Raw genomic sequence first — 12,414 nt, 5'->3', positions numbered from 1 at the left:
CTTCTCTGCCTCGCCTCACACTCGTTCTCTTCCACAGCCGAGCAGCGCCACCACCGCCATGCCTTCATCGAGCTCGCGCGCCACTGCCGCTGCGCCATTGCTCAATAGCTCGCGCACACTACGTCGTCGTGACCCACTCTACATCCTCGACCCATTAGCGCCTTAGCTCGAGGGTGGCCGTGCTCATCGGAGCCCTCTCGCCTTCTCCTTACTCTCGTTTTGGAAAGCCTAGGGTTAGGTCGAGCTCGAGTCGGGGGTCAGTTAACCGCTACTGCAGCATCGGCGGAGGAACAAGCGACCGTGCCGTGCGCGTCCGCCATGGCCATGAGCTCAAGCTCGCCGTGGCCGGTACTAGCTAGACCCCGTCATCCCCCTCTAGCATGCGTTTCAACGCCGCCGTAAACCCTAGCAGCTTGTTCCATGATGGAGACCCATCACTGACCACCATCTCATCGGAACGGTGATCTCGCCATCACCGCGCTCACGCGCTCCATGCCGGCGAGCTCGTCATCGGTCAAGCTGCTGCCCTGCTTCTATGCCGATGACATGTGGGGCTCGTTGACCTGCGGGGCCCAACAGTCAGTCACAACGGGTGTAGTCAGCTGGGTACACGTAGCGATTTTAGTTTTAAATGTTTTCTTTATTCTTTTTTAGAAATTGATTCAAACTTCAAAAATTCATATCGAGAGCTAGGATTGTCCAAATTGAGTGAACCAAATTTTATTGGTTCATCATGAAGTGTACTATTTGATAAAAATATGAAACCTACTGTTTGGGATATTTTTCTGGGAGAATTAAATTAAGCTAGTAAAGTGCTTTTAAATTAGTTCCAATCTTGTAAAATGCATAACTTGAGCTAGAGGAGTGAGAAAAATGTGATTCTAATTTTGTTGGTCTTGTGTTGACATGATCTAGCTAGAAAAAAATGCTAAACCTATAGTCGACATACTTGGAATATGGTCTTCCTATTTAATCTTAAATAATTGCTAGTTTCTAGTGAAAATAAATGGGGTAAAAATACATAACTTATCATCATGCATATTTTTTTCAGTGTTCTTAAGCTAGGATGATAGGATGAAAAATATAAAATCTGTTGTTTAACACTTTTCACTAGGTTAAACCATTTTCACTAAAATAAGTCTATGTACCTTGTCATTTTTGTAGAGGATGATATACTTGTTTAGTTGGCATGAAATTTATACAGTAGCCTATTAGGAGCATATATGAGCTATTGTAATTTTCTCAGAATTTACTGTGCACTTTTGATATATGTTCCTTATTTCACCTTAGTGTCCACATAAATTAATAAAGGCATTTAAATAATTTAATTGGGCTTGACCATAATATTTTCTAAAGTGTATATGATGTCTATGAACTATTGGTACCATTGGTTGTACCCAGATTTGATTGCTTGTATGCAGTCAAATATTAATTGCTCTATAATTCAAATATAGTGACTGTTTTGGATAGTTTCTGTTATTAAGTAAATTGCATGGGTAAAATGATGTTTGCTGTGAACCTTGTCAATAACAAAGTTGTAGATAACTTACTTATATTGCTTGTGTCCAATTTTCATGGCAATAGGCTATATGGTTTGAGAGTTATTGCTGTTGGAAGTTGGTCTCCAGAAATGCTTATTCTCTGAAATTTCTGGACAGATCTAGAAAATTGCTTTGTTTGACCTTGATAGCCATTGAATCATCTTGAGATGACTATAAGAAAGTTTTAGGCAGTTTTATAAGCTTTATAGAAAGTCAAAGATCATAGTATTTGGTTGAGTAGAACTCCAAACATAGCCAAAATAAATAGCTACTGTTTACAGTCCAGGAAATGACTAAGTCAAATGATAATTGTTTGATTTATGTGATGCTTGTGTAGATACTTAGGCTAATTGAGGTTAGTTATTAGCTGCAGGTTCTAAGCCTCTTACTAATGATGAACAACTTTACCTTAGGTTACTAGAACTTGGTGAGTGTATGTTTCTTGTAATATATAAGAGATATGCACCTACTTAGTAAAGATCAACTAGAAGAAAGTTATACATCTACTTGGTCAACGAATGTTAAACTTATCATACATCTTGTGGATAGCCATGCTCATGCGTATACACTTCATCAATTCATCTCATCTCTTTTGCATTCATGATACTCACTTTATGCATATGCATGCAATAGGTTCCCCGAAAGGAGTGACGCTACTCGAGTTTGAACCCAAGCATCAGGAGGAGCCACAGGCAGCCCAAGAGTAGGAGGTTCAGGTAGAAGGAGTCAATGTGGAAGATCTTCCTTAGTGTCCTGATCACCAACCTTCCTCGTTTCTTAAAGGCAAGCCTTGGAGCATTCTAAGCCTCCTATGGTTTCTAAATATCAACTTGAGTCCTTTTATGTTGATGCATTAACTACTAAGGGTTGATTGGAATCACTTGCTGCATATACTTTCCTTATCTAGACAAATATATCTTGAATCCTATGTAGGTCTAGGATTGAATATATGCTTAGCCATGCTTAGTTCGATAGAAGTCAGGTGATTTCCTGTCACCTGCAAGATATAGGTAGATATCTGGTCATGGTTGGCTATAATTAATATCATGGAAATAACCAGGTGTTGATGAATAAAAAGGAGATCGGGCAGGATTGTGATAGAGAAGCAACAAGGCATGGAGGTCTTGGTGCCTATTTATCCCCGTCTGTGTCGGTTACGGACCGATTCATTGTACGTCCTTATGTCATGTTGAGCGCATGCCTAGCACTTAGTTGGCCAAATAAGTCATTTCGACCGTGAAGCTGAGTAGCTCAACTCAGGCTGGGACCCAGTAAGTGAAAGTGCGCACACTGGAGGAAGTAAGGATGTGTAGGGAGCCAGTAGCATGAGTCCAAGGGCAGGCCAGGCCTGAACTTCCTGGTAGACTGGTAGTATCTAAAAAGGTCCTTGTTGGTTTTGGTAATTGAGTGACAATCCTAGGTGGACTAATTGTGTTTATGTGAGATACACTCTCTGACCGGAAGGCCTGACCAAAACACTACTTCCGACTCCGACCCCAACCCCACGTCTCTGACCGAGGTACGCAAAAACCCTGCTCACTACTCATCTACGACTGACGCGATCAGAACCGACTGGGACCAACCGACCGAGGATGCTCGCTTGGGAACGAATAGGGAAAGCAAGGCAGGGTGCATAAGTCAAACCACGATACTAGGGACCGTACCCTGTACACCTATAGAAAAAGTATTCTGCAACCTCCCTAATACAAACAGTGTTGTAGGCGCTGACATTTTCCTCTACAATATTGTGGGCGCCTACAACTCCCATACCAAAAGCCCCCCCACATGCCTCTGGGCATCGGCAGTGTTTTGGCGCCGACTTTTACCATACCGGACGAACATGGTGAAAACCCCTTGCATGCCTCAGGTATCAACAGTATGGCAGGCGCCGACGTCTGCCATGCCCGAAGAAGACAACACCACCTCCCATGTGCATCTGACATTCAACAGTATTGTGGGCACCTACCATCGTCCTGTGCCCACCGACATGGGTAGCAAGGTTCAGAAGCATACATACTCTCTCCCCCTCACTTGTAAGGCCATCCCCTCCATCTATAAAAGGAGATGCGCTCTCTCCCAACATTCAAGTCATTCTAGATTCATTAGATCGATCAAGTTCACTAGTTCACAACCATAGAACCACCAGGTTCGAACCTCAAGCACATGCTTGAACACTTAGCTCATAGCGGAGCTCCAGTCACTCTCGGCCCTTCCAACCGGGGTTTGACCGGACCTCTTGTACCCCCCATCTTTCTCCTTCTTGTTTGTAACCCCACTTCAAACTTCGAGCACCTGGGCTCAGGAATAAAGTCACTGACTGACTCAAACTAGGCGTAGGGCACATTGCCTGAACCAGTATAAACCCTGTGTCATTGAGTGCTAGGCTACCTCCGATCACAACGTACGACAAAACTACAAATATTTACTTGTTGGTCACTTTTTGCACCGACAGTTGGCACCGTCCGTGGGGAAGACGTTGTACGTTCAACACTTTTTGGTCATCGGATGGCCCACTTTTCCGCCACCTTCGCCATGGTAGACTCAGGTGAAACGATTCACTTTAGCTCACTAGAATTTCCAGCACTCCCACCTATTGGGATGTGGGTTCCACCCGTCTTTGAGCCATCCTAGGCCTTCCTCTTTGAAAGCCTAGACTTCATCATCGACCAATTCGGTGTACTACTCCTCCGCGAGGAGGCACTCATTCCAACGCCCCTTGAAGGGGCGCCCTCCATTGGCTCCGGGACACACGACATCGATGACATGGCATCTGCGCTTCATTCCGAGCAAACTCTCTGCTCAAACCCCGCTGTAAGTAATGTACATGCTGTTATTTTCTTGCTATTCTCTATCTTCCACCGATCACCTGGAGGGACCTCGTTGTCCCTGCTGCGACCGCCATACGACCGGTTCCCCTATGACCTCACGTCTCCTGTGGACGCGTATGCCCGGGGGCTCCAAAGGATGCCAACGCCGCCCCCTTTCACATCCGAATTCATGGGGATGGCGAGCTATGCTCCTACCTATTTCCTCGACCTCATGGTTGACGATGTTGAGAGTGATGGCTCCAGCATCGATGACATGGCACCTAGCCATCGTCCGTCCCGAGAGTGCACTATGGTGGACGCTCTGGGACAGCCACCGGTGGTAACAGAGTCCTTGTAGACTCACACCCCTCTGAACCCTCGTGCGGAGACCCCCGAGCTCACATAGGAGCACGGTGAGGAACTACGACAACAGTGGCTACACCAGCCACCAACTACGCCAGCGCGCTCGGTGCACCACACTGCGCCTTGTGCGCAGAGACCGGTGAGCGGCGCCTAGGGTTGCGCCTGTTGGGTCCAGCACAACACCATGGACACAAGTAACAATCCCCCACACTTCGCTCAGGCCAATCAGAACATCGCCGCTGCGGTAATGCTTCTGCGTGGCCTGCTCGAGCCAAACGATCCTCAGGAACAGGCGATCCATCGCAACCTCCGGGCACTAGTGGAGACCGCCGCCATTCAATAAGCGGAGAGCTCCATATCATGACACCGACTCACGGCCTCACTCCCCACTAGGGGAATGGGGACGTAGCAGACGAGTCGCTCCACCCGCTCACCGCTACAACCGCTGAGCACGGCACAAGAGGTCGCACCTGTGCCTCGTCTTGACTTGATGACCGCTCTGCTCTGACCACCTATCTACACGTGGCTCGGGCCGAACCAAGACGCACGTAGCAGCGACCAGAGTCCCAACCCTAATGGCTCAGGACCACGGACCTTTGTCCAATGCCTCCAGCAAGCGCCGCTCCTGCTGTGCTCCAACGGAGGCTGAGGTAAAGGCAAGGCCAAGCGCCAAGATCAGGACAAGGACCCCTCCACGTAGAGGGGAAAAAAGAATAGAAAAGATCGCCACCAACTGGCCAGCTCCGCGTTGGTTGCCACGGCTGATCACACGGGCAAGCAGCCCCAGCAGGACCCTTTGGGCCACTTCCACAAGCTCATGGAGAGCCCGTGCACCAACCATGCCCACCCCATCAAACACCTCTACAAGGACTACGAGCTCCTCAAATGTCTTCTACGATAGATCGGCGGGCCGAAGGAAGAAAAAGGCGTAGAAGCAGCGGCCAAGAAAGGGGGCGAAGCGGACAGGGATCCGGACCACTAAAGGTTGAAGTAATCCGATCGAACGTCTACCGACTGAAGGATGACAACGATGACATTGCCACCAAACGCTTGGAACAGCTATGTCGTTTTTTCTTCCCCTAAATTTCAGTCTTACCATTGTTTACTTAGCGTTTGCTCCTATAAGAGCACCTCGACCCGAACACTTTTTGGCCCAAGTCGCTTGAAGGGCTCCATGAGGGTACACTACTACCTCTCTTTTTTGTTTACTATCATATGGTGAAACTCCTTCTTACCCAAGCAAAAGGGTAGTTTGTTCCTTTAATTTGCCTTACGTAGCTTTGCTTTAAAACATTCCGACCGATCGCACCCCGCCTTTCCTATGGTTACGAGCAACTAAGCCTCGCGGGCCATGCCCCAAGCTCCCAAGGTTGCAGCCTACGGGAAGAATAGGCAACTATAAGAAAGAAAGAATAAAAAACAAAATTATGCTAAGGGAAAAACTAAGGAACGAAAGGGACAAGCTTCCTCGAACAGAGTGACTCCATCACAAAAAATGAAACCGACTGTAGTCATTAAGTACATAAGAACGTTTACACAGTGGCTCCCCCATGAACTTAATCTTTTTACATCTACTAAACTTCTTATGCTTTACAAACTATTGGGGCGGCTCGACAGCATCTGCTGTCGGTACGACCGGCGAAGGCGCGTGTTGCTCACTTCCTGACGGGACAATATTCGGCTCGGTCAAAACCGGGGCGATGTCCACCTCTGACCTAGGCTCCATACCTTCTGCAGGCTAGGCGATGTCCTCCCGACGCATGCTTCTAGCCATGTCTTCACGACGGACGTCCATCACCCATTGCGCGGAGACTTGCTCTGCCACCAACCTTGCATGTGGCAGCAAGCTCTCCCCGAGCGTTTGGATGTCCTCCATGCTCAAGCCATCAGCATACCCGCTATAGATAGTGGCGAAGTCCAGGTTCAGGTGGTATGTCGCCACCAAGGTCAACACCTCCGACGCTCCATAGAACAACCCACTTGTGATAAGATCCCAGACTGCATCCGGGACCTCCGCCAGCTGGACAGCGGGCGCGCTAGTACTTGGCGCCGACCCGAAGACCTCTGAGATGACAAGCTAGGCAACGTTGCGGATTTGATCAAGTTCCCCCTCAAGAGCACGTCGCTCTTCACGGGACTTGGCCAGCTCCTCTGCTTTCTGGCTAAAAGTCGCCTTGACCATCTCTAGGTTTCGCTCAAACGACTTCACCTTTCCGCCCAGCTCTGAAAGAAGGGCGACAAGATTAGAAATAGGCTGAAGGAAGAAACCATCACGATGAAAAACAGAAGAGGTACGTACCGACGTAGAAGTTCTCAAGGTTTGAGAATTCCTCCACCTACCGGGCCACCTGCTCGCGCAGCAGGGCGCTCGCCTCCTCTGTCCCCATCACCCGGCCCTGAAACATGACCACTTCCTAGTCTACCTCCGACTGGGCCTTTCGCTCTGATTCTAGGGCCTTCCGCACCAACTCCAGGGTGTTCCACTCCGACACCAAGGCGCTCCGCTATGACTCGAGGGTCTCCAGAGATTTTTGGAGCGCTGTCTCAGTGTTCACCAGGGATGTCCGCAACCCCGCCTCGGTCTTCGCCTGGCGGGCCATCACCGCCTCAAGCCCCCGCTTGGTGGCGGTCACCTGCTCTGCTACATGCTGCCCCTCTGCCCACGCCGCGGTCGCCTTGGCCGCCCGGTTCTGGGACTCGCGGCGAGCAGACTCTAGCTGACGCTCAAGCTTCGTCACCCAGGCATGCTCCATCCGGAGGAAGCGGGACTTGCAGGATGAAATCTCCTTTAGACCCTATGAAAAGCAAGCATGCTGAGGCAACCAACAAGATATTCAGAGGTCAAGGACAAATATGAGAAACTCACCTCCACAGTGAGTTGCAGGTCGACCTGGACTAACTGCTGGGCAGACTTGACCCACTCCTGGTCGTCCTCAAGCCTCAAGGACAGGTTGGCAAGTTTGGACACTGTGGCAAGTCCTTTCCCCCCAAGGATGTCCTAGAGCTATCGCTCCTGGGAATCCCAAAAGACGAACCGCACCTTTGCCGGGTCCTCAGGGGAAGGCTACTCCAGGTCACCCTCCGGTAGCCCACTGGAGGGCCTAGCCTCTGACTGAACCAACGCCAGCTCCCGCGACGACAATAGCAGCTCCACCATGTCATCAGCCTCATCGTCGGATAGGATATCCACCATCTCAGTTGCGTGGGCCACCGCCGGGCGTTCTGACTCCGTCTTGACCACGTCTCCCCCGGCGCCTTTGGCTCCGACCATGAGGGTGAGCCGTGCAGCCCTCCACCCGATGAGAGAGGGAGCTCGGTCTCCCTCTCCTCTTTCGCCATAGCTAGTGGAGGATGGGCGGCGAGAGTTACCTCCAACGCGACCTCCGCTGCCAGCATCGGGATCGCCGCCAATGCCGACGCCGCCGCTACCACTGTACCAGCAACCGACCCAGGGGGCACCACCCATGAAAGGGAAGGGCTTGCCGTGAGACGCTCTAGGGTGGGCCTCCAAGTCTCCTGCATGAGAGTTGGGGCGATGCTCAACCTCGTCATCGCCCGGCCACTAACAAAAAAGTGCAGGTAAGTCGCACTCCAAAAAGACTCAACAGCAAAAGATAAAAAAGAAACAAAGAAAAAACATACCGGGAGGTAAGCAGCACGACTCTAAAGGCAAGACCCGACGTCAATGGGCCTGTAGGGCAAGGACCACTCCCAACCTGTGACCCATGCCCCTCACCTCAGCCGGGGGCGGAGTCATCCCAACCAGCTCCTGCCTAGCCTATGGGTCGGTGTGACCCTCGGCTCGGGACTCCCCGACTAGAGCAGCAGGCGGGGCATCCTCCGGCTTGCTTAGCCGCGTCCACAGCAGGTGGGGACAAGATCGGCAACGCAACCGAAGGGCGCAGTGACCACGTTCGCTTTGCCTCCCATTCACCGACGGTGTCCGCACTCGCCACGCGCTTCCTCAACACTGGTACCACCGCACGCCTTTCCACCTCCTGCTCATCACCAGCGGACATCACTGTAGGGTCATGACGCTCCGCTGAGGTCACAACGACCTCCCGACTTTCCTCCTCCTCGGAGAAAACCATGTCATCCACATCTATGGGATCCTCTGACTCGAGCTTTGACTCGACGTCGCTCCTACGTTCCTCGGCCTTCACACACGGGGCGATCTCCTACTCCTTCTCTTGCTTCTGCCGAACCTCCTTGGTTCTCTTTTTCTTCCTAGCATCCACTGCCTCCTTCTGGGCAGCCTGCCAGGCCACGCCCTCTAGTTCCTTGGGAACGTGCGGCTGAGACTTGTAAACTCCAAGTCCCTACGGAATGGGTGGCTCAAAATCAAAAAATAGGAAAGTAGAGGAAGAAGCACAGACTAAATAGAAGGGAGCATACCAGTCTGGACACGATTGCGGAGTTGAAAGGTGCGGGCTTCCCATCGACCTTCTCTTTGGGCTTCAGCTGCAGCACCCGGCCAAGGTGACTCCAGACCTTGTCGTCTGGCAGCTCCTCCAACGACACACGGTCCGGGTCCATCGGGCCGTTGTACTTCCACATCGGCTGCGTCCTCTCTGCCAGTAGCATAACCCGATGGTGGTAGAGGGTGTGGAGCACCCGCACCCCGTTAAGCCCCCGCCGCACAAGCTTCCACAGCTCCTCCTTGATGATCTCCACCTTCTTCTTCTCCCGACGGGCACAACCCCATGACCAGCTATCCTGCTTCTCCGGTCTCCCACCGGTGAACATCGGAAACGGCGCCTCCACCGGATTCCTGATATAAAACCACTCCCCATGCCACCCCCGGTTGGAGTCGTAGGGGATGTATGCAGGATACGAGCCTCCTGCGCTTGGTTTCCTCTGTAGGGCGAAATCCCCCACCAGCACGACCTCGGGCGAATTCCCCACCAGCAAAGCTCGTCCAAAGAACAACCGGTGGAAGAAATCCGCGTGCGGCTCCATCCCGAGGAAGGCCTCACAGACGATGACAAAGCCGGTGATGTACAACACCCCCATCGGATTGAGGTGCTGCAGCTCTAGACCCCACTCATTGAGGGGTCGACGCAGCAACCAGTGTGTGGGGGTATCCCAACCCGCGCTCATGGAAGGCGAGAAAGGAAACCACCTCGCCGGGCCAAGGTTGTGGAAACTCCTCCCTCCCGAGAGCCCTCCAGTGTGCCACCTCCTTCGGCGGCAGAAACCCCTTCGCGGTGAAGGCCTTCAACACCGACTCCCTCACCGTGGATAACCTTCAGTCCAACATTTTGCTACAAGATCATGAAAGGATTTGTGAGTTTTTCTCTTCTCCCTCTTTCTCTCCCTTTTTCTTTCCTAGAAACCACCACGGCTCTCAAGAACGCTCTTGGCAAGAAGGAAAAGGAAAGGAGGAAGCAGATGAGGAATAGGCGAAAGAACAGGGCGAAAACCTTCTCCCTCCTCCTACTTAAGGAAAAGGGTGCTGCGGTTGGGGAAGGCGCGCCGATCGGGGGCGACGAAATGGCAGAGCGAAAAATCCTCTCTCTTTCCCATTTAATGCAGATGGGACGCGCCCTGACTGATGAGACGCGCCTTGCCCGATGAAACAGCGCCTGATCAGACAGGACGTGGCCTGGGCATGGCTCACCACTACCTCACGCCAACCACTATCGCACGATGGGCACAAGAACCAAAGCACCACTGAACGCAGGCGGCCCTTTGCTTCCCCAGGCGAGACTTAGAAAAAACCCAAAAATGGGATCTCCATCAGGAGAGACCATCGGGCGTCCTAAAAGTCGATCGAATGGCTCAGAAAAACACATCGAGGGACAGGTAAAGAGCAAAGGGACGCCCCATGTAGGCCATGCCGACTCTGTCACGAACGACGAGCATGGGTCTCGGTCGGACATTTTTTACTGGAGCTCTTCAAACCCCGTCAGTCGAGTCATCAAGGTAACACTACCGACCCCCTCTATTTTCTTTATAATCATTTCATACATCCATACACGCATTCATTCCATACGCCCATGCCCCCTAGATGATTCAGGCCCTGAACCGCCCGAGGGCTCAGGAACTAAGCATCGCACATGCAGCGAAATGCATCACAATGCTCCGTGTTGCGTCATGAAGCGGCAGTTGCCTCATTCGACATGAGCAACGACCGACCAGGGTTCGAAGGCTGGCCCATGAAGGGCTCAAGGCTACCCCACGTCAAACAGAGCCAGGGGAGAAAAACACAGATGAGCCTCGTGCGGCCCTCACCCAGTCTGGCAGACATGGTCATCTCAACCTTCTCGTTTGATCCTAAGCCTATACCAAGCCCACAGAATCCCCATAGAGGGGAGGCCATTAGGCCACCTAGGTCAGTCTCCAAAACGACCTAGGCATTTGCCGGGTTGCAGGTAAAGGAGCAGTGGAATGTCACAAGATGGCTATGCCGACCCCGTCACGAATGATGGACCTGGATTCCACTCGATCATACCCGTTAGCGAACTCACCGAGCGCGTCACTCGAGCCCGAGCGATCGGGACAAGGGACAAAACTTAGCCCCTCCGGTTGTGAGAAATCATGGATGGGGTAACGCACACAACTCAAACCGACCCCTACCAAAAGCCCAACGGGGCTCAGGGGTTGAAGACACCAAACGCCCGGGTCTATGACCCCAAACTCACCCCATCTGGCTATGCTTCGACTACACACCAAACGCTTGGGTCTGTGACCCCGAACTCGCCCCATCCGGCTACACTTCGACTGCACACCAAACACCTAGGTCTGTGACCCTGAACTCGCCCCATCAGGATCCACGAGCCTCGGCTCGCCCGATCCCTAAAACTAACTAACAAACTACCTCGGCTACGCGGGCTGCACCGAGGCTAGGATCCATGACTCTAACTCACCCGGTCCCATGGCGCGCACCGACGCTAGGATCCACGAGCTCTGTCTCACTCAATCCCTAAAAAACTAATCGCCTCGGCTACACAACGACGCCTTGGTTAAATGACTCTATCTCGACTGAAAAAACACGCACACACGCCCGCTGACAAAACACCCCCCAAATGATTCTCCCCGAATCGCCCGAGGGCTCGGGGGCTACACCCGCGGGTGCGCTCGCGAGCACCCGCTGACAAAACGAAAACCTCCCCCACTGGCAACACGAAAAAACTCCCGAACGATTCTGCCCGAATCGCCCGGGGGCTCGGGGGCTTCTGTCGGGTTCATAAACCCAGGGTCCCTCGTGGACTGGCTTCCCAATAAAGGCTCGACCCAAGCAGACAACACGCAACTCACGGGCCAGCTCAAGTATCTAAACAAATAGGCCAGAAGGGCGATCCAATCACCGACTGAAAGGTCAGGCCGAGGAAGAGCGACGCCTATTTTTCAACACCGGCCCGCCTCTCCGACCGGAGGGCTCCCTTAGGTCTCTAGCCCGCCTCCGAACGGCCTCTCCGACCGGAAGGCCCGGCCAAGACACTACTTCCGACTCTGACCCCACGTCTCCGACCGGGGTACGCAAAAACCCTGCTCACTGCTCATCTCCGACTGGCATGATCAGAACCGACTGGGACCAACCGACTGGGGACGCCTGCTCAGAAGGGACTGGGGAACAAACGGGGAAAGCAAGGCAGGGCACACAAGTCAAACCACGATACCAGGGACCGTACCCTGTACACCTGCAGAAACAGTATTCTGCAACCTCCCTAACATAAATAGTGTTGTAGGCGCCGACATTT

The sequence above is a fragment of the Miscanthus floridulus genome, chromosome 5, assembly GCF_019320115.1.
Source record: "Miscanthus floridulus cultivar M001 chromosome 5, ASM1932011v1, whole genome shotgun sequence".
Taxonomy (NCBI): Eukaryota; Viridiplantae; Streptophyta; class Magnoliopsida; order Poales; family Poaceae; genus Miscanthus; species Miscanthus floridulus.
Note: the sequence above shows the minus strand (reverse complement) of the source record.